Consider the following 20480-nt stretch of genomic DNA (forward strand, 5'->3'; position numbering starts at 1 on the left):
GAAAAAAGTTCATCTACTATTTAAAACTTTCAAAATACGGTTTTAAAAATGATCTAGTGTAATCCTTCATGGTTCAGAAAAAAAAAACTGAAACCCAAGAGGGGGCGTGTTTTGGTTGCTATTGACAAGTTACTCCTGAATTAGCAGCTTAAAACAATAATTTTACAGTGTTTGTAATTTTGCAGGTCAGAAATTTGGGGAGAGTTTGATTAGGCAGCTGTGACTTAGCTGCTGCAGTCGCACACGGGCTGGAACCGCAGTCATCTAAAGGCTGGGCGAGACTCGGTGGCTCATGAGGTTCATTCCCACGGCTGGCCGTTGATGTTGGCCACTGGCCGGGAGCTCAGTGGCGCATGGCCTTGAACAGGAACACCTCTCCAGCATGCCACTCTCTGGGCAATTGGATTTCCTAAATAGGGCCTGTTTTCCCCCAATGACAGTGTCCCAAGAAACTCAGGCAGAAGTTGCACAACCTTTTCCAGCCCAGCCTGAAAAGTCAGACAGCATCAATGCCACTGTTCTGTATTAGTGGAGTCACAAAGCCACCTAGATTTCAAGAGAAGAGGACACAGATCCACCACCACCACCTCTCACTAGGATGAGTGTTAAAGAAGTCTGTGGCCATGTTTAAAACCACTGCAGGAAGTAATTTGCCCAACAGAACAAAAAGTGGCAGAGGCCAAATCGAGAGCCCTTGAGCGCATCCTGAATGTGACCTCCCTGCCGCCAGCTCCAGCTACCCAACCAGATGGACTCCATCCTAGCAGCTGAACTCATCTAGGCCCAGTAGCTGATTCCAGGATGCCACAGTTCTTCCTCAGCTCCTTGTCCAGAAAGGCCCAAAAGGAGACTTTGGCCCCATTTTATGCAAATCTCTCATTCTCTAAAGGTGTCCTCTGGGCAGACACATAGGAGCAGACAGACTTGCAAGGAACTCCTATTGTCATCCATTTATTAGTCCAGCTAAGGAACACTGGGGACTCCTGGTGATAGCTTAATTACTGAGTCATGCCTGCCTCCCCTGCCCCTCGCTCTTCCCCCTCCTCTGCCCAATTTCTCTGCTCACCCCTTTTCTTCCTCTTCAAAAGCCGTTGGCAGAAACTGTCAGGGAGTTGATCAGATTTATGCAATTTAGACTTAACAGACCTGGGACTCCTATTTCTCCTTCAAGTTCATAAGGTTTTTGATTCCATTTACAGGTTTATTCATTTATCAGGTATTTGTTACAATTCACTTTAAACACCGGGCATGGGGAGATGGGTTCAGGGGAGATGCTCATCATTCGTTGCTGGGGCTCCTTGGGAGTTGTTGGCTGGGCCCATTCCATGTGGGCCGTGGCACTTCCAGGCATGGAGTGCTCTAAAGGGACAGGACACCAAGTTTGCATATTCCGAGCAGGGTGGGACTCTCAGGTGAACTCAGTCCTAGTGGCTTGGTGCACTCTTGGGTGCCTATGGGATCCCCCAGACTGGGTGGTACTTCCATTTTCTAACTTAGCAAATGCCACCATTTCAGATCAGGAGTTTCCTTTCAGTCTAATTCCTTAGGGCTAATAGGGAAAGGCCCCATTAGTGTCTTCCTGCACAATCACAGATGAAGAGCCCCAGGCTCAGCCTCTGCTACCTGCTCCCATCATTATGCCCCTCCATGTATCTCAGGAGAGGATGCTGCCCCAATCCTCCTAGAGTTAAGGGGCCTCCAGGCCTCCAAGGAGAAGCAATAGGAAAAGGAGTCACTGGGGAGATCCCCTTTTCTCTTCACAGGGAGGGCCTACCAGCTGCAGAGTCACCCCACCCTGGGGCCCAGAGCCCACCCACCACCATCAGGAAACTCCTTCACACATCTTCTCTCCACCCTCCTGCAGTAATTTAAGCCCATTCATTCTCCATCTGCCATCTGTCCATCACATTCTGGAAGGAAAAAGGGGGAAAAAACCTGTTATTTGAAAAACATTATTAAGCCTTGTTACTCTGATTAATTCCCCCACAAAAGATGTGCCAGATTCTTCAGCGTTCCTCTGATGAACATATGCCTTTTTTCCCTGTCCAAACTCCCCTAAAAAACAAACAAACAAACAAACAAAAAAAACCAAAAAACAGACCCTACCACGCCCCAGCCCTGGTATGTGGGCTGAGCCCAACCCATCCCCTGCTCCCATGTGGGCCTCTGGTTCTGGGTGGGTAAGAGACAGAGAGAGTGGCACTCAAGGACCCTTGGCCCTGGAGATGAGAACACAGGGGAATGGTGTCCAGTAGCAGGGGCCATAGGGAATAGCTGGGAGAGGCAGGACAGCCCCATGTAGCAGAGGGGTGATGTCCTGGCCAGACATCTGCTAAAAATCAGTAATTGTCCTCCCTGTCTTTTACTCTCCCAGACCACCTGAACATCCCTTGGCCCTGATGGCCCTCTATAAATTTTCTTTCCATTTATTCCACCCAGAACAATTTCCTCTTGTTTGCAACCAAGAACTTGCCCTCTACTCCAAGGAACAGGAGGCCAAGACATCCTGTCCCTAGGATCTGAGCAAGCAGGTGACAGAGGAGGCTCCTGAGGTGCCAGGCCTCCCCCACAGCAGCCCTCCTGACAGCCAGGCTCTACCTCTGGGCACAGGCAAGCAGGTATGGGCACCGGAGGCCAGCACTTCACTCAGCTGCCCAGGCAACTCCATTCCCATTCCCGTAGCTAGTCAAGCTGCTGGTGGGTTGACATTGAGACCTCACTTGTGAGGGTCCTGGGACTTGAAGAGTCTCAGAATTTTTTGACAAGATGACATGTACAGAGATAAAATAGCTATAGCGCTTCCTGCCAGCAACCTTGAACTTGCCTCATACATCCTCCAAACACACACACGCACACACACGCACACACACACCATCTTACCTCAGAACAAAGACAGGCAAGAGCCCAAGTTCAGGTAAAAGCTTATGCGAGGTCAGCAATACCAACCTTCTGCTCCCACCTGAGGAGGACTCTGGGAGGCCCCTTACCCTCTGTCAGCAACAGCCTCCCTGGCAGGGAGACCAGGAGAGGGACCTTCCTTTATCTCCTCCATCTGTGAGGAGAGCCCGGGATCCAAGTGGACGTTGTCCTGAATGCTGTACACAACAGACGCTGCACAAAACTGGCCCTCCTTGCCCACCTTGGGGCTCTGGTGGAGAAAATGAATGTCCTTGGAGAGGCTGCATATGAAATGTAACTGCTCTGTCTTGCTGACCTTCTTAAGGAAATAGAGAAGACATTTTTTTTTTCTTCTTGTCCCTGGAGCAATATTCACGTGAGCCCAGAAAAAAAAAAAAAAAATTGTAATGTGACTATTTCTTCTTTCAGATAGCTTGTTCCAGAGAAGTCAAGAAAAGAGGTAGGGAAGGAGAGATTGGAACATGGAACTTTCTGGAAAGCAAAAAAGAGAGAGAGCATAAACAGAGAGCGTATCCGATTTGAATCAGGAGGTGCATTCTAGATCTACCTCTAATTTTGAGACCATAAGCAAGTCCTTTAACCTCTCTGGTCCTCGGTTTACACAGCTGGGAAATCGGCATAGTAGATGTGCCTCTGACTTACAGATCTGAGGAGGGGGACTCTCCTGGCAGGCTACGCTTCCTTTATCTCTATAAAACCCTCCTCACTCCCCAAAGTGCCCATCAGAGCAACTTTCACTTTGTGGATACTCAATATGTATGCATATATTTATCTAGATCCTGCCTTGTTCTAAAAAGATGTGAAGTGCCTTGTGTGTTCAATAAATGTGTACAATGAATGAATCAATTAATGGGCTAATGGATGTGAGAGTGCTTTGAAACGTATAAGATGAAAGAGATATATATATATTTTTTTATCAGAATAGTGACCCAGGAAGGCTGAGTGGTCCTTTCAAAGAGCAGAGACCCTCCTAGGAACTCTGTCCCAGGGAGGGGCAATTTTATCTTAAGACCAGGTGATGGGCCAATTGATCTGTGAAGGTGACACTATTCAGCATGACTTTTTAAAAGGGATTCCAATTTCCAGAGTTTTTAAATGCAGCCCTGAAGTTCCTAGCAAAAAGTCATGGGTTTCTGTAGGACAGTCAGCCTCCAGACTCAAGCTATGAGAAGGGGCTTCTCTAAGTACCTTCTCCCATCCACCCCAGGGTGTCCCACCACCTGCTGCCTGGCCCTGTTAGTACCTTGTGCAGGGTGAGCCCATCCTGGTCTTCCTCTGAAATTCCCAAGTCACAACGAAAGGTTCTGAGGGACTTGAGTCTGGGCCCCAGTGACATGGGATTGGGGACTGGGGGCACTGGGGGAATGGCTGCATGCAAGGCCCACAGTGAGGGGCAGCTCTGCAGAGCTAGCGTTGTGTTCAGCCAGGTCAGTCAGACACTGTGCCACAGCAGGACACTGCAAATGACTTTATAGTTATTGTTCCTCAAATTGGACACCCCCTCAGAGCTCACACAATATGAGATGAAACAGCCTGCGGGAGGTTGCAAGGAAATGGAACACTGGCGGAGGAGGGTTTTATTTCCCCCGACTAAGGGAAATGCTGCAGACACCATGCCTTCCTGCTCCTCCCCCACTCCACGGCCATCAGCTACTCTCCAGACATTTTTATCTGGATGGGTTCACTGTGTCTCCAGGATTGAAATGGACTACATCCCCAGACACCTGCCCACATAACTGGTGGGGTGAATCCAGCACTTTGGGAAGGAAGGAGGGGTTAAGGGGAAAGTAAGGGTCGTTGCTGCATGAAGTTATGTCTGAGTCTGTATGTATTAACACATGGGTATATGTCTTTGCATACACAAACCAGCATCAATGTCTGTGTTTGTGAATTTGTATGTGTGCATGCATATGTGCATGCATGTAAATGTGTGTCATGCAGTGTGTGTGTGTGAGAGAGAGAGAAAGAGAGAGAGAGAGAAAGAGAGAGAGAGAGAGAGAGCGCATGGCTTCCAGTACAGTGCTGTCTGGGCTCTGCCTTGCAGCTCTATGCCTTATTTTTGCGGTTCAGCCAGAGCCCAATCATTACCATCAGCTGGAGACATCATTTGGTGTCATTTGGCTCTGCAGAGCTCCTGTGCCAGTGAAGAAACCCAGGAGGGTAGAGTTGTCTTTAAAAAGAACAAAAGTGAGAGAGAAACAAAAAACAGAGGGGGCAGAGGGAGGGGAGTGATGGTAGGTTTCCCAAGCAGAGACAAAGAACTGTGTGTGGGTGATACTGCAGGTAAACTGAGGCAGGCCTCAGTGGGTTGCTTTGGGGAGGAGGCTGACCTTAGGAAAAAGTAAGGCCTTTACCTTCTTTAAAATAAAGGAGAATTTCTATTGTCTTTGACCCATTTGAAATCCTACCTTCTCACTTAACGTTTCACAAAACAGTGAACCTTTTAAAAAAGTTATCCAGAACTTAGGAGAAAGGTTGCTGGGGAGAATTGCCTCAGAGAAGATGTCCAATTTGAATGCGATCAGTTCCACATTTAGCTTTGCTTTGTACCTGCCTCTGTGCATGGGGCTTGAAAGAGCTGAGAGTGCAAAGTATGAGGAGCTCCATGCTCTGAAGGCAGACCATAGTCTTTAAAGGTATGACTTCTTGGTGAGCTCTGGGTTTCAGGCTACTGGCTTCTCTCTCCACTTCATAGCTCACCATGCCCTGCATCCTCCTAGCTCCAAGGACAGTGGCTTGAGTTAGAACAATGGAAGAGATTGGCTGATTGACTGGTTGGATGGAGAATGGATAGGCAGGAATTAGATAATCAGTCAAAGACCACTGACTGGGTGCAGAGGCCCCTATGATTTGTCATGGAGTTAAAACTACAAATAGTGTCTTCATTGCCCCCACTCCAGAAATTTCTCCTTCCTTTGTAAATTCTCAGAGATAGAGTATTCATAACTGCCTCATTAACTTGGCCTTTACTGCCCAAGGAATTCTTAGGCCTTAGTTAGCCAGTATTGATGAAGACTCTTAGAAAGGACAGCTCTTTACCTTGGTAACATTGAACATGCATGGAGCATTGGTAAAAAACATAGAGCTAGACATGGTCTTTAATAGTATCTACCACTACTTAAGACTGCTCTCAATTTCCGGTTTCTTTTTATTTAGAGAAACATGGAATATAGTTCTGCATTAAGAAGAGGAAAATTCATTGAAACTACAGCAGCAGGGATTAAAGCATAGTCGAATAGCAAGAGCTGATGTGCATAAACTGTGGTTTGCACATAATTGGTACCCTACAAATGTTGAATAGATGGATGAATAAATGTAATTCAGAGGAGGTAATCAAGAAAACACAACACACACACACTTTTGTGTATATTTTAAATGTACTAGTGCTGCTGGGCAGATGAATGAAATATATGCTTGGGCCCTTAGACCAGCTGCATCTGGAAAACCAGGGTTCTTGATAAACACATGGATCCCCAGGTCCAAAGCCAAACTTTAAAAAAAAAAAAATCAGTATCTAGGTGGTGGGGTAGGACCCACAGACTTATATTTTCTACAGGCATCTCAGGAAATTCTGAGGAACAACCTGAGGTCTTGGAATTGTTGGGTTAGATGTCCTGGGTGCCATGTTAGAGCAGCCTAGTGACATTTAGACCACTAGTTGACGCTGATATTGCTGCAAAAGCACTGGTGTGGGAAGCAGAAGATGTTGGTTCACACCTGGCAGCCAACTGTGTGTTCTTAGGTGAGGCATTCATCCTGTCTGGCCTGGGTATTAGTGGGGGAATTTAAATGTGTGCAAGAGCACATTGGAGATGTCCTTGAGATGAAGAGGACCTTCCTCCTGGCCTCTCAACCTCCTCTACGTGTATGGGGATGAAGATCAAGAGGCAGCAGGCACCTGGATACAGGTCCAGCAACTGCATCACATACCAAGCCTCTTGAAAGAGTGGAAGGACCCAGACCCAGGTCCCAGTTCCCTGCTCCTCTGACAGTCACCTAGGTCGCCCGGAAATGGCACTGAAGGGAAGCTCTAAATCACGTGCAGAATATAGTCGCTCTGTTTGCCTTTTTCCGCAGTAGATCCGATGATTTAAATTAGGTCTCGATTCTTGTTTAAATTATAGTTTACTGTTCTGCACCCTGCTCAGAAGTGAATTACCTTAAGCAGCGGTATTAATAACATGGTTATAATTAAGCCTCATTACTGCAGGCAGTTTGCTGAAACAAATTGCTTCTTCATTATTATTATAGCACCTTTGGTAAAAAGACATTTCCCCAGAATGCGACCTTGATGCTTTATATAGTAAAAGCCAAGATATGATAGAGATGTAAGGATGAATTAGCATCTTTTGCCTTCTCTATCCGGCTCATTAGAAGGAAAAGAACGCAAGTCAAATCCAAACAGCCTTGATGGCAATTTTAATCTGTATGAAATGGATAATGAATAGTTTTGAACTTTCTGCGACATTTTTGTAATGGTGTTTTATTTATATGATGCTACTATTAAAATGAATAAATAAAGAAAGAAATACAAACCAAAGAGCAGAGACAAGAAAAGCCAGGGAGGTCTCACCAGACAGCCAATGGCATTGAACTTGAGCTTGTTATTATCAATTGGTTTGAGAGTTTCTGGCCCAGAGCCTGTTACACTGGGGGAGAGAAAAGGAGAGGACGGTCTGTCTATTTATTCTAATTCTGCTGCCTTACTCTGGCCTCAAGGCCTGGGAAAGAAAGGGGCCTAGAAGGAATGACCTAGAAACTTTGCAAACCAAGTTTGAAAGGCATGCAAACTTCTGAGAATGTGTGCAGCTCTAGGTAATGTTTAATGCCCTCTGGGGCTCTGAAGTTTTGGTGCTGCAGATCCCGCCCACTCCTCACTCAAATGTGTACCAAGGAGCGAAGCGCATCTTTGCAGGCTATAGAACTTGGCTGGGTCATTTCCTGTTTTGCTTATTAATTACTCTTTCTGGTGATAATTAGGACTCTGAAAACTAATTTTGTTTGGTGATTTACTCTCTTTTTTGTAATTAGATGTGGTGATTTGAATGCGCTTCGTACATTAGAGTTTTCTTAGAAAGAGGCAAGCAGAGGCTTAGCAGACAGGAATTCGCACACGGGAAGAGCGGCCGCCTCCCGTATGATGAATAGCGGCCGCCATGATGGGCCACGTCCCCCACAGCCCCCAAGTTCCGCAGGCTCAATCTGAACTTCCTGCCTCTTCCTTTCTCTGCTGCCCGAGATCCTGACAGGGTCTAATCCATCTCTCCTGACTTTATCTCCAGCTAGAGATTCTCTAGCCCCTGTGGTCGGTGGGGCCATAAAGACACTCTTTATTGGCATGCTATGTTTCTGTCACCCAGGCTGCCCCAACAGAATGAGCAGCATAATCAGCGGAATAAATTCTGTCCTCTCCCTCTGGCTCTCTCCCTCCCCCACGCTTCTCTCTCACTCTCTCTCTTCCTCAGATCCCCCAGGGGAGAGAGTGGCCCTCACAAACCAACTGCCCAACCACAGCCCTGGAACCAACCTCTGGGTGACAGAGGTCCTCCCAAAAAGCGGGAGAGCCGCAGATGCCCTGTCCCAACCTTGACTGTAAAATGCAGTTAATGAGAATGTGGACTTCTGGAGTCAGAAAGACCAGGGTCCAGAGTCCAGCTCCACCAGTTCCTCACTGTGTGATCTCAGGCAAGTGACCTAAGCATTCTGAGCCTCACATTCTTATCATTCCTAACTCACCAAGGCGTCCTAAGAATGAAACAGGAGATATATCAAAAAATGCTTAGCAGAGTGCCTGGCACATTGTAAATGCTCCATAAGTGGAAGCTATTATTACGCTCCCTCCCGCATGCTTTTACTTCTTTCTCTGGGGAGGGAAGCGGCTCTTCTACTATGCACCACAAGGCGATAACTCAGCCTTCAGGAGGCCTGGGGAAAGGTCAGTGGGCCAGTCGGGGGACTCTCTTTATTACACAAAAAGCTCCCAAGAATAGCTGGGCCCATTTGGAACAGGCCTCCAGGCCAACTTTATATCCCTCTGTGGCAGGGCTGCTGAGCTCAGCCTGGCAAATGAATAATGATAGTTAAAGAAAAGGGACACGCAACTCTTCACAGCTTTTTTACTACCTTGCCTTTCCTGGAAGTACCTCTATGGTTCATTACCACTCACCTCGAGCAAGGGCTTCTGGTTCATTTCTTCACCATCCACTGGGCACTCGCTATAAGCCTGGCACTGAGCTGGGCACAGTAGACAGCACCAAATGATTTTTACATAGTCATTGACCTCAATCCACTTACAACTTCAAAGAGGTGGGCCTATCTCCAGTTAGAGTCAAATCAGGAGGTGCAAGAAGCCAAAAATTCTCACCTGAGATTACTGACGGCTTTTCAGAGGCACTTGAAACGTAGGTTAAATGCCCATGGGCAAAAAAGAGATGATAATCAGATACAGACAAGGCCATGCCAGCAAAGGACAGTGCCTGGCATGCTCAGGTAAGGGAGAATTCAGTGGGCTGCACAGAGCCCAAGGCATGCAGAGGGATGTTATAGAATCTGAGACTTGAAAGTTAGGTTGAGGCCAATTCTGAGATGACCCGAGAAGGTCATGCCAAAGAGTTTGAACTTATCCTTTAGGCCTTTGAGAGTTGTTGAAAGATTTAGGGGAAGGTGAATGGCTCTGCTTGTATTTTTTGAAGCTTACCCTGACAGCAGCGAGGGCAGAAGCAGAGAGCCCAGACTGCAAGCCTGTGAGCGGGCCCAGTCACCTCAGCGGGAGGTCCTGAAGGCCTGAGCAAAGGCAGGAGCAGGCCCTACACTGGAGCTCCAGTGGATGTTGGGACTGGCTGTTCCATTCTCCCTGTGATGTTTCTAGCTCAGCCTCTTCCCCAGGATGATCTAATGGAGACCCTGCCATCTGCCAGCCTTGGTATTTTCACCTAAGACTCAAGAGACAGCCCGGCACCTTCCATCCACTCCTCACTTTGCTTCCTCTTATCTGGACCTGCTTCAGGTCCTTCACCCTCTCTGACCTGCCCACAGTCAGACCTTTGGGTGAATGCAGCACCACATCTGGACACAGCCTAGGTGCTGTTTGGGTTCTGATGCCCTTCTCAGTGCCATCTCTGTGACAGCTGAGCATTGGAACCACGACCTCAGAGGGTCCCCCCTGCTGCTCTCTTCCATCCTTCCCCATCATTGCCACAGTTCTGACCCCCCAGCACTCCTGCTATCAGGGCATTTAGACTTTGGAGCGATGGTGGCACGTTGCTACTGCAGGGGCCTGAGTGGCATTTGCAGCAAAAAGCCACGAAGCCAAGAGCTGAACTTTCACAGCCCTTCAGTCTCTTGTCATTTCCCTATACGGCAAAGAATTGTGAGTCCAGTTGAATGATGGAGAGTGTGCAATTAGAGCAAAGGTTACTGCAGAGAAGAAGCTTTGCCATTGTTAAGTGAAGAGACAGGCCAGCCAGGGCCTCCAGGAACCTTTTCCTTGGGACCTTAACCCCTAATTGACCAAGTTGCTTAAAACCCTGAAATTTGTTCCTCGTAGGCCTTAAGAATTATCTTGCAAGGGAAGAACTAAGCCCAGCAACCTCCCTGACCTCATACCCTCCCAGATCCCTGGGAGCCAGGCATAGTCCAAACCAAGGGAGAGGGAACCAAGCAGAGGAGAGAATCAGAGAGGTAAAAGAACAACCAGCTTGGTTTATCTTGCGGGTAGTTATCTGATTTTCAGGAATCCTCAGCCTTGCATTTCTTATTTGTGGAAAAGAGCACCATGCTGTGTGCTGTGGAGAAAGAAGAAAGGATCACAATGAACTGAGCCATCCACTTGGCTGCCTATAGGCAGCTCTGGGCCATGGTAGGGATAAGGAGGAAGCCGGAGCAATGACAGCAACTCCACTTTTCCCAAGATAGCCTTGGTTGCATGTAATGGTGATATTAGATATTAGTGAAATGTCATTTAATGCACATCTCCTTGCATCAGAATAGAGAGACTTTATGTTATAATGCATTACTCCACTTAACACACTTTTTGGTATTCGTTATAACTATGTGACCCCCTAGACTCTGGTCTAGTAAAGATCAGAAACTGTATCATATTCATGTTTGATTCTCAGCATCTAGCGTAGTGCTAATAGATATGGTAGGTTCCTAGTTAATATTTATTGAATCAATTAGTAAATAAACAGAAAGGAAAGATAAAGAAGATAGACGAACATTTTTTTTCACATATTCTGTACCAGGTAGTAGCATAGGCAGTTATTACTCATGAGTCTTACACTGATTCTATTAAGTAGATAGCATCTCGTTACTCTCAGGAAGAAATTAAGCTCCAAGAAGTTTAAGACATTTGCCCACAACATACGGGTATTTGAACCAGTATCCATTTGGCCCTGAAGTCAGTTTTTGAATTGTCTGTTCAAGACACGAATTATAATGTGAATGTTTTCCTGGCTCCTGAGTATTAGTTCCTGCTTCTTTTAGTAACAATACCCCAAATTTCCTTTCTGGAGACACCTTTCCCTGCTCTCAGTTCTAGTGCTTCAAATGCAATTGACTCGGTTCCCACCTTCAAGGGGTCCTGCGACTTGGTAAACCTCTAAAACATGTGAAAGCTTAGTCCTAGCCCAGAGCTTTGTTCAGGGATCGTCACCTAATCCAGGCAAAGCCAAGAAAACACAACCAACCCTTTGCAAGAGAACTGGTGAGAGAGGGACTATTTGTTGATACTCAGTACTGTCCCCACCATTGTCAGTTCTTTCCTGGTATGCAGGGCAGACAGCCAGTACATTATCTTTCCCAGATGCCCTTGACAGCCTGGTCCCTGTAAGGGTCCACCAAGGAGATGCTCTTGTTCAAGATGTAAAAGATAGAAGAGAAGAATAAGCCATTTTTTTCTTCAGCTACATGAAGATTTGCAGGCTTCCAGGCATTCTCCTGTGAATCACTCACTCAGGCACTACAGGCACCTGAGATCACTAGTGGCAGCCTCAGTGAGATTCCTGCATCCAGATTTCCTGGAGGTTAGCAGCTGCCTTTTTGGTGTTTGCTCCTCCAGCCCTTCCAATGGTTGTGTAAGTTTAACTTCCTGTATTGAATTCATTTGTCTTCCAGATACCTAAAGTGGCTTTTGGTCTCCTCACCAAACCTTGATGATATGTTTAGGAGTTATCTTCTGCTATTACCAGGACTGCTAGCATCAGGGAAAATCTTATGGTGGTCCTGCTGGGAGGCATCCTGAGGAGTCTGAGAACAAGTTCTGGAAGGCAGAGCTGAGGAATGGAAAAGGACTGAGACTTGACACCATTTGAGCCCCTGAATCTAGCTTTGCTTAAAGCCAGTGCCAGCCCAGGGCTTCTCAGCTCCTGATCCTAACTGGATTCCCTTTGCAATTGCTTCAGCCCATTTCCTCTTGCATTTGGCCATGGGTATCTGTAGCTGAAGACTTTGACTGACTCATCCTTCAGCCTTCAGCTTTCTGGCAGATCCTTAAGGCTTCTTCTGTAGATGTTGGTTCCAGCTTAGAATCGCCTCTCAGGCTCCTCCCTAGACCTGCAGACTACCTAAAGCTTCTCCAAATTCCAAAGACCCAAGAGCAATGGTTTACTAGAACCCTGCAGGCCTGAAGTCCCACCTCCTCAGCCCTCCTTTTTCCTGATTGAGATTTCTTCCTTTGTGGATCAGTTTAGAACAAAAAGAGTTTATGCCTGTGTATCATGATTGCAAAAGCAGGGAAAATTGTCTCTTTTCCTCCCTGCTATTCATAAAAGAAAACAAAATTATTTCCTCTTCTCCAACTTAATACCTGCCATTGCCCATTTTCACCTATCCCATAGGTGACATTTTAAGATTCTATGATTAGGTATCCATAGTTTTGTCCATTAACGTAGGACCTCTGGCCACCATTAAAATCCAAATCCCTTGGCAGAGCCAACACAATAATGTTTAGTAGTCAGCACCTCTAACGCAAAGAACAGGATTTCTAGACTCAAATAATGATAGTTTGACTTTTACCTGGTGGCCTCAGGCTAATTTCTTTGAGCCTCAGTTTCTTCACTGGAAAAATGGGAACAACAGATCTCACCTCACAGGGTCTTTGTGAGGGTTAAGAGAGCGCCTTTGCTCATTGTGAAGTTCTGTTGCTGTGATTGCCATCGGAGGTGACTGAATCATTGTGGCATTGATTGAGAGCTTACTATGTGCTAGGTACCATTAGCTCCAAGTAGGGCTACAATTGTCTATGATGGGACTCAAGACACACTACCTCAAAATATAGCACCTTGGCATTTCAGAAAACAGCAGAAGCAGGAATATCACTGTCAAACACCTGCTTCCCCTACCACTGCCTTTCTTCCTTGAAGCAGGCCATAAAAACCTAGAAATAATTTCCTGACCTTCCCGTGAAGTAGGCCATAAAACCCTCATGTGAGAGGTGTCCGCTCTACACCCAAAGAAAAGGAAGATCCTTAACTCTGATGACACAGAGACCATTAAAATGCAAAGAACATGCAGAAGAATTTGAACACGACAAGCCTTGCTAAGTTCCAATTTATTACCCTCAGCTCACACCACCTTTGTCCAGTCCTACTTCTCCACAACGATCTACTTCTTCATCAAACTTAGCATAAAAATACACAGGTTTCTTTATTTCTTTTAGTCCTTATTTCTGAAGGCTCCTATGTCATGTAAAACTTATATTAAACAAATTTGTATGCCTTTCATGTATTAATCTGTCTTTTGTTATAGGAGCCTCAGCCATGAACCTGAAATAGAAAGAAAAGTTCTTTCTTTCCCCTACATCTGCCTATTACAAATATGGAAACTGCCACATGGAGAGGTAGAGCTACTTTATCAAATAGGAGGGGGAGATAGTATTTAAACCCAAGCAGTCTGATACTGAAAACCCACACTCCTAATCTTTACTTCACAGGGTGCCCTGGTCAAATATTTTACTGAAACACTTTGCATGTTTTAGAATGTGAAAAACAGGTGGTCCCTGGGAAGCAGGAAAGGGGGCTTGGTTGAGGAGAGAAAGTGCTGGGAGGTGTGGGACGGGAAGATGAGCTATCCCAGGCCTACCTCCTGGCTCTGCTTGGCCCAGCCCAGTGGGTTGTTATATTCTTTCTTTTCCCAATTGAATGAAGTGAAGGTTTATTGAGCAACAACTGCCCTTGATTTTTGGAGAGACACAAATATATAGTCATATAAAGTAAAAGAAAGGTTAATAAGAAGAATTATTTTTTAGAAAAAGAAATTATGCCTACCACATATGTTCAATAGCTGCTAATTCATTTTTCTTTGTGTGTGTGAGAAATTGTGAAATATATCATAGAAACAATAAAGTATGTATATATATGGACAATCCCCTCCAGTTTTGACCTGTTTCTTGGGGGCAACCTTCGGAATAGACAGGGCTGCGTGGGAAGAAGAAAGCCTGAATGCTGTTAGCTGTGGGGACAGGCAGGCCAGCCTCCCTGCCCTGCCCCTGGCCCAGCTTTCTCAGGAAAGGGCAGGGGCCAGCCCAGGAGGTTTAAGGGAAGCTGCCTCCTTCCGTTCATTTCTGGGCTAGTAATAATTTCCGGCCTCTCTATTTGCATGCATAATTGACAGTTCCTCAGCAGCTCATTAGGAAAGTAGGGCTGTTTGTGACCAACAAAAGAGGGGAACAAATCCCTGGGGGTAGGGGCATCCTTGAGAAACTATTTGAAACTCTGAGAAAGACAGTAGACAGATTCTTCGGGACCAAAAGCACCAAGGAGCTTAGTAATTACCCCTGGCTGTGATCTTCAGCTTTTCAGCACTCTGCAGTGAGCCTAGAACCTGTGCTGTGCCTGTGCCTGTGCCTGTGCTGGAGTCAGGGAAAGCAGGGACAGTAGGCTGGAAATTGTGGGGCCCTGTTGGCCTGCACACTAAAGAAAGTCAGCTAGTGATCTCTCTCCCGTCTCCTTTGGGCCCAGTTTGGGCTTTTGGGTCCCTATGGCATGCAAAGAAGTGCCTGACCCCTTATACTCTGAAACCCCTTACTTGGGAGGCACTGATGGGAGGAGAAAAGCACACATTTATTCTACAAACATTTATTGGTCACCAAGTACTGAACAGCCATATCTCACGTACTAGGTTGTCTTAACCCTCACAACAGATTTATGACACAATCACCATTTACACTTATTTTACAAAAAAGGAATCATAGCACAAAAAGGTTTACTAACATACTGAAAGTCACATGGGCTCTGAAGCCAGATCTTACCAGCCTAGTAACCTTTTCCCCACAGCAGTACAATGAACAACCCAAGAGTAGGGTGCTACATGGACAACAAATTCTATGGGAATTCAAGGAAGGTAGAGGCCACTCTGAACTAGGAAAGCCAGAGTAGGCTTTCTAGAGGAGACAGGCCTTGAGTTAGATCTCAAAGAATGAGTAGAATTCAGAAAGACAGATGGAAATAGACATGGGATGAGGGTTGGGGGCAAAGGGTGGGTCAAGCAGTGGTTCCCCAGGAGGAAGGCTCCGCATACCCGGGAAGCCAGTAAAGCCTGGAGCACCTGCATCAGAGAATGTGAATGAGTGAGAGCAGAAGGCAAAGCTTTGATGTGTACTGTGACCTGAGCCTAGGGAACAGAACTGCCGAGTTAAGAACTGAGGACCACAGCTTCTGGGAGCTGGGAGCCATAAAAGATGCTCAGGAAAAAATATGGTGCTTCAGAAATATGATTCCTTGCAAGACAGGGATCTTATTCACTTGGGGTCTAGGCAGCCTAATCTGGGTTGGCACTAGCTCTGAGCTTCAGGAAAGGGACAAGCTCTCTGGGCAGCTTCAACCAATTCAGTTCTCTCTCAAATCCCTGCAAGCTTTAGTCCCCTTTGCCTGACGGTGCCCCCTCCAGCTGCCACCTCCTCCTCCAACCCCTCCGTTCAGATGTGCAATGCCCAGCGCTGTGCCCCGACATCCCCACCCCATGCCAGGGCCTGGCTTTATACACAACATTCCCTCACAGAATGTGCTCCCCTGCCTGCCCCTTCAGGAAACATGTCACACATTCTCCTCCCGACAGACATCCTCCCTTCCCTAAGGATCTCCTCCTGAAACCCTGGCTATCATTACCTCCTAAAGTTGGATCTTTCTCTCTTCCCCTACTAGAATTTGTGTGTGGTTCTATTCACATTTCCTGACGTATTTATTGGTATAAATTATTCCATCATTTTTCATGGATGTCTTCTCTCGCCAAGTAGATTATCAGCCTGGCACGAGCAGGGGCCGATCGCTCTCTTCCCTGCCAACCCTCTCCTGACAACCCCGTCCATGGGCATCTTTCCTTCCTCAGCCCTCACTGCTCATTTGGACACTAAGCTAGCTGTCATGGATATCTGTCTCCCATTCATTCCTTCACTCATTCGCTCACTTATTCTGTGCGAGTAGCAATGATTACAGAGGACCTAGACCTGCATCTCACTATCTTGAGCAAGTCACACCAGACTGCAGTTGCCTCATGTGTAGGATATAGACAAGAAGGACAAATCTGGCAGGAAATGTTACAGATATTAAGTAAGCTAAGGTTTATGAATGTGTGTAGCACAGTCCCAGGTACCAAAGCCAATTGATAAGCATCCAGTGATTAAATTAGTGAATTTCCCTAACCAGCATTCTCTGAGAATCCACACAGCCCCTATGGTCTAAAGGGCAGCAGAAAACTCATAAGCCCTGGTACCTACCACATCCCACCCTCCTTTTCATCCCTTTGCCACCCCATTCCCTTTCCCACCTGCTAGACCTAGCATACTTGTGTACAGAACAAAGTTCAATGGATATCTGTCACCTTCATGGAAGTGGGTTTGCATTCTTAGAACAGCTCAGGGCACTCATTCCATGTTGACACTGGTGGTGGCAGGAGAGGCACTGGAAGTCCTGACCCAGTTCTCCTTCTCAATGGTCATTTCCACTCACTGACTGATCTGTAGTCATAGGACAGGAGGTGGCTACAGGAAGGCAGTGATGGGCCATCTTGGCTGGACCCTTGCTGTCATCGTCAGCCTCTCTGGCCTGGAGCCAGTAGGAGCAGCTCTACCCCTTCTGTGGGATTGTGGCATTGGTGCTCAGGCACTCACCAAACATCTCACTTGTCAGATAGCCTTGCTATCAGCCCTGAGCTCCTTCTCCTGGGTTCTACAAAAGTTCTGAGCTCAGGCCTGCCTCTCTCCCTTCTCCATGAAGCTGTTTATGCCCAAAGCCATTTGGAGGACTTGGTCAGATGATTGGTTTCAGGAGCCCAACCCAACAATTTGAAACTAATATTGGTTTTGCAAAGAGGAAAGCACAGAACTGGGATACCAGCTCTAAGCTCCAGGCCCTGTTCTGCTGATAACTAGCTGAGCAACTGTGGACAAGTTAATTTTCTTACCAAGATTCCTTCTTCTCTGCAAGCTGCAAGGCTGTACTGACTGCCCTGTGAGCTGTCTTCCAAGTTCAAGGGTGAGTGATGCTGGTGTACAAAGAATATCAGGGTGTTTGTTCGATCAGCTTCAGCCAGAAAGTCCTTCTGAACTGGAACACTTCCTCCTGAAAATTAAATTCACTTTTTTTCTGTTAATCTCTAGGTTAAAAGCAAACTGAAATTGTATTATCTCTTATTCTAGTGTTTTTGGCAAGAATGAAAGTAGGGAGTTTGAACTGGACCAGAAAAGAAAGAGAAGGGAGCTTAACATACCTGGCTTCTTTCATCCTTCAGGACACAGATTAGTCACCTCTGCAGAAAGTCCTTTCCTGACCACTCAATCCAAACTGGGTCCCCTCAGCACTGTCAGATACACCCATTATTCTCAATGACTGCATCATTCATACTCTATTGATTTTCTCTGCAGCAATAAGCACTACCTGTAATTTATTAGTTATTTATTTGTTTAATATTTGACTCCATATTGGTTTTCTATTGTTGCTATAACAAATTACCATAAACTTAGTGGTTTAAAACAACATAAATGTATTACATTGGGGTCTTGAAGATCAGAAGTCTGAAACCAATTTTGTTGTGCCAAAATCAAGGCCTATAATCCTTCCGGGAGTGCTAGGGAATATTTGTTTCCTTGCCTTTTCCACCTTCTAGATGCTGCCTACATTCCTTGGCTCATGGTCCCATCCTCTATCGTCAAGCCAACAGTACAGCATCTTTAAACCGCCACCCCCCACAACCAACTCTGCCCCTTGCTTCCGTTGTTGCATCACCTCTACCTCTGCTTCTGGCCTCCCTCTTATAAGTACCCTTGTGATTACACTGGGCCCACCTGGACAATCGAGAATAATGTCACCATCTCACAATTCTCAATTGCATCTATAAAGTCCCTTTGGCCATGTGAGGTAGCAAATTAATAGGTTCTGGGGATTAGAACGTGGACATCTATTCAGACTTCACTACAAAATAAGCTGCAGGAGATTATAAAAATTTACCTATCTTATTTATTATGCAATTATCAGTGCATAAACATTATAAAAGAACAAAAGAATGAAGAAAGAAGAGAGCAAAATACATTTGGTAAAGAAGAAAATAATGGTTCTTGCCTCTGTCATTAATTAAGGCAAATAGAGCAGATCAATTCAAGTTTCTTTGCTTTCCTTATCCCCCAAACAAGATGCCATTATGCCATAGAAAATATGGTCCTGACAATGGAGTGTGACAGAGAAAGAGAATTCTGGGAGGGAGCAAGCCATCTTGCAGCACTGCAGAATAAACCCTGAGCATCCTCAGAGGACCAGCCCAACACACTCCCCTACTGTAACCTGAGAAGATGCCTAATGCCCAGCTCTGCCCCTCCTGAAGGCCCAACTGCTGGTGGCATCTCAAAGGATAAAGTGGGACCTCCTCTTCTAGCCAAGATGAAGTAACTAGGAATAGATACAAAAATATCCAATAGTCAACAGGAAAAATTCTTAACCTGGAATCCAATAAAACTCTGAATGCAAAAGATCAGGAAAACACAACCCATAAGGAGGAGCAAAAGCAATCCACTAGAGTCAACTCAGAACTAACACGGATATCAGAATTAGCATACAATATTAAGCCAGTTATTATCACTGTCTTTTATATGTTGAAAAACTAAACAGAGATGTAGAAGTTCCAAAATAAAAGATTTAAATTGAAGTAGATTTAAAAATTTCAGGCCGGGCGCGGTGGCTCAAGCCTGTAATCCCAGCACTTTGGGAGGCCGAGGCGGGCGGATCACAAGGTCAGGAGATCGAGACCACAGTGAAACCCCGTCTCTACTAAAAATACAAAAAATTAGCCGGGCGCGGTGGCGGGCGCCTGTAGTCCCAGCTACTCAGGAGGCTGAGGCAGGAGAATGGCGTGAACCCAGGAGGCGGAGCTTGCAGTGAGCCGAGATCGTGCCACTGCACTCCAGCCTGGGCAACAGCGTGAGACTCCGTCTCAAAAAAAAAAAAAAAAAAAAAAAAAAAAAAAAAAAAAAAAAAAAAATTTCAGTAAGTACATTGAAACATACACAAAATACGATTGATGGCAGATTAGACATTGCAAAAGAGAAGATTAGAGAACTTGAAGCCATAGCAATAAAAACAAACCAAAATGAAACACAGAAAGAAAAGGTAACTGTTTTGATGTACAGAGCATCAGTAAGCTGTGGGACAACTTCCAATACCCTAATATATGTGTAATTGGTGTCTCTGGGAAAAGAAACAGAAAAACATATCTGAACAACGGACAATTTTCCAAATTTGATGAAAACTATACATTGACAGATCCAAGAAGCTCAATGAACCCCAAGTGTAAGAAACATTTTTTTAAATGGCAGCAAGTCACATCAAAATCAAACTGCTCACAATCAGTGACAAAGAGAAAAATCAATAGCAGTCAGAAAAAAAAAGTTATTTTATGTACAAAGGAGCAAAGATAAGGATGACAGTAGATTTCTCTCTAGAAACAAGGCAAGTGAGAAGACTGGAGCAACATCATTAAAGTACTGAAAGAAAAAATGTTGAACCCAGATTCTGTACCTAGAAAAAATATCTTTCAAAAGCAAAGGCACTATAAAGACTTATTAGACATAAAGAAGCTAAAATAATTTGTGAGTAGCAGATCCACACTACAAGAAATATGCAAGGACAGGCTTTAGGTGGAAGGAAACTGATATCAGAAGGAAATGTGGATCTGCACAAAGAAATGAAACATCAGAAATAATAACTATGTAGGTAGATATGTGAGTATTTTCTTATTGTTTAAATATCTTTATGCAGTAATTGACTAAACAAAAATAATAGTGATCAAGTATAGGATTTATAACATAGGTAAAATGTGTGACAATAATGGTACAAAAAGTAGAAGGACAAAGTGGAAGTATACTGTTGTTAGGTTCTTATACTGTATTTTAAGTGGTGTAATGGCCTTTAAAAGTAACCTATGGTGACATAAGGGTATCAGAAATCCTAAAGTAACCAATAAAAAATAAAATAGCCTGGAACAGTGACTCATGCCTGTAATCCTAGCACTTTGGGAGGCCAAGGCGGGCGGATTGCCTGAACTCAGGAGCTCAAGACCAGCATGGGCAACATGGTGAA

General features: G+C 45.4%; 1 protein-coding gene across 1 annotated transcript in view; it reads left to right on the forward strand.

Moving 5' to 3' along the window:
• PAFAH1B2 (platelet activating factor acetylhydrolase 1b catalytic subunit 2) overlaps positions 1-20480 on the forward strand; it is a 1197441-nt gene that overhangs the window by 150479 nt on the left and 1026482 nt on the right. The window lies entirely within an intron of this gene.

The sequence above is a fragment of the Macaca thibetana genome, chromosome 14 (genome assembly GCF_024542745.1).
Source record: "Macaca thibetana thibetana isolate TM-01 chromosome 14, ASM2454274v1, whole genome shotgun sequence".
Lineage (NCBI taxonomy): Eukaryota > Metazoa > Chordata > Mammalia > Primates > Cercopithecidae > Macaca > Macaca thibetana.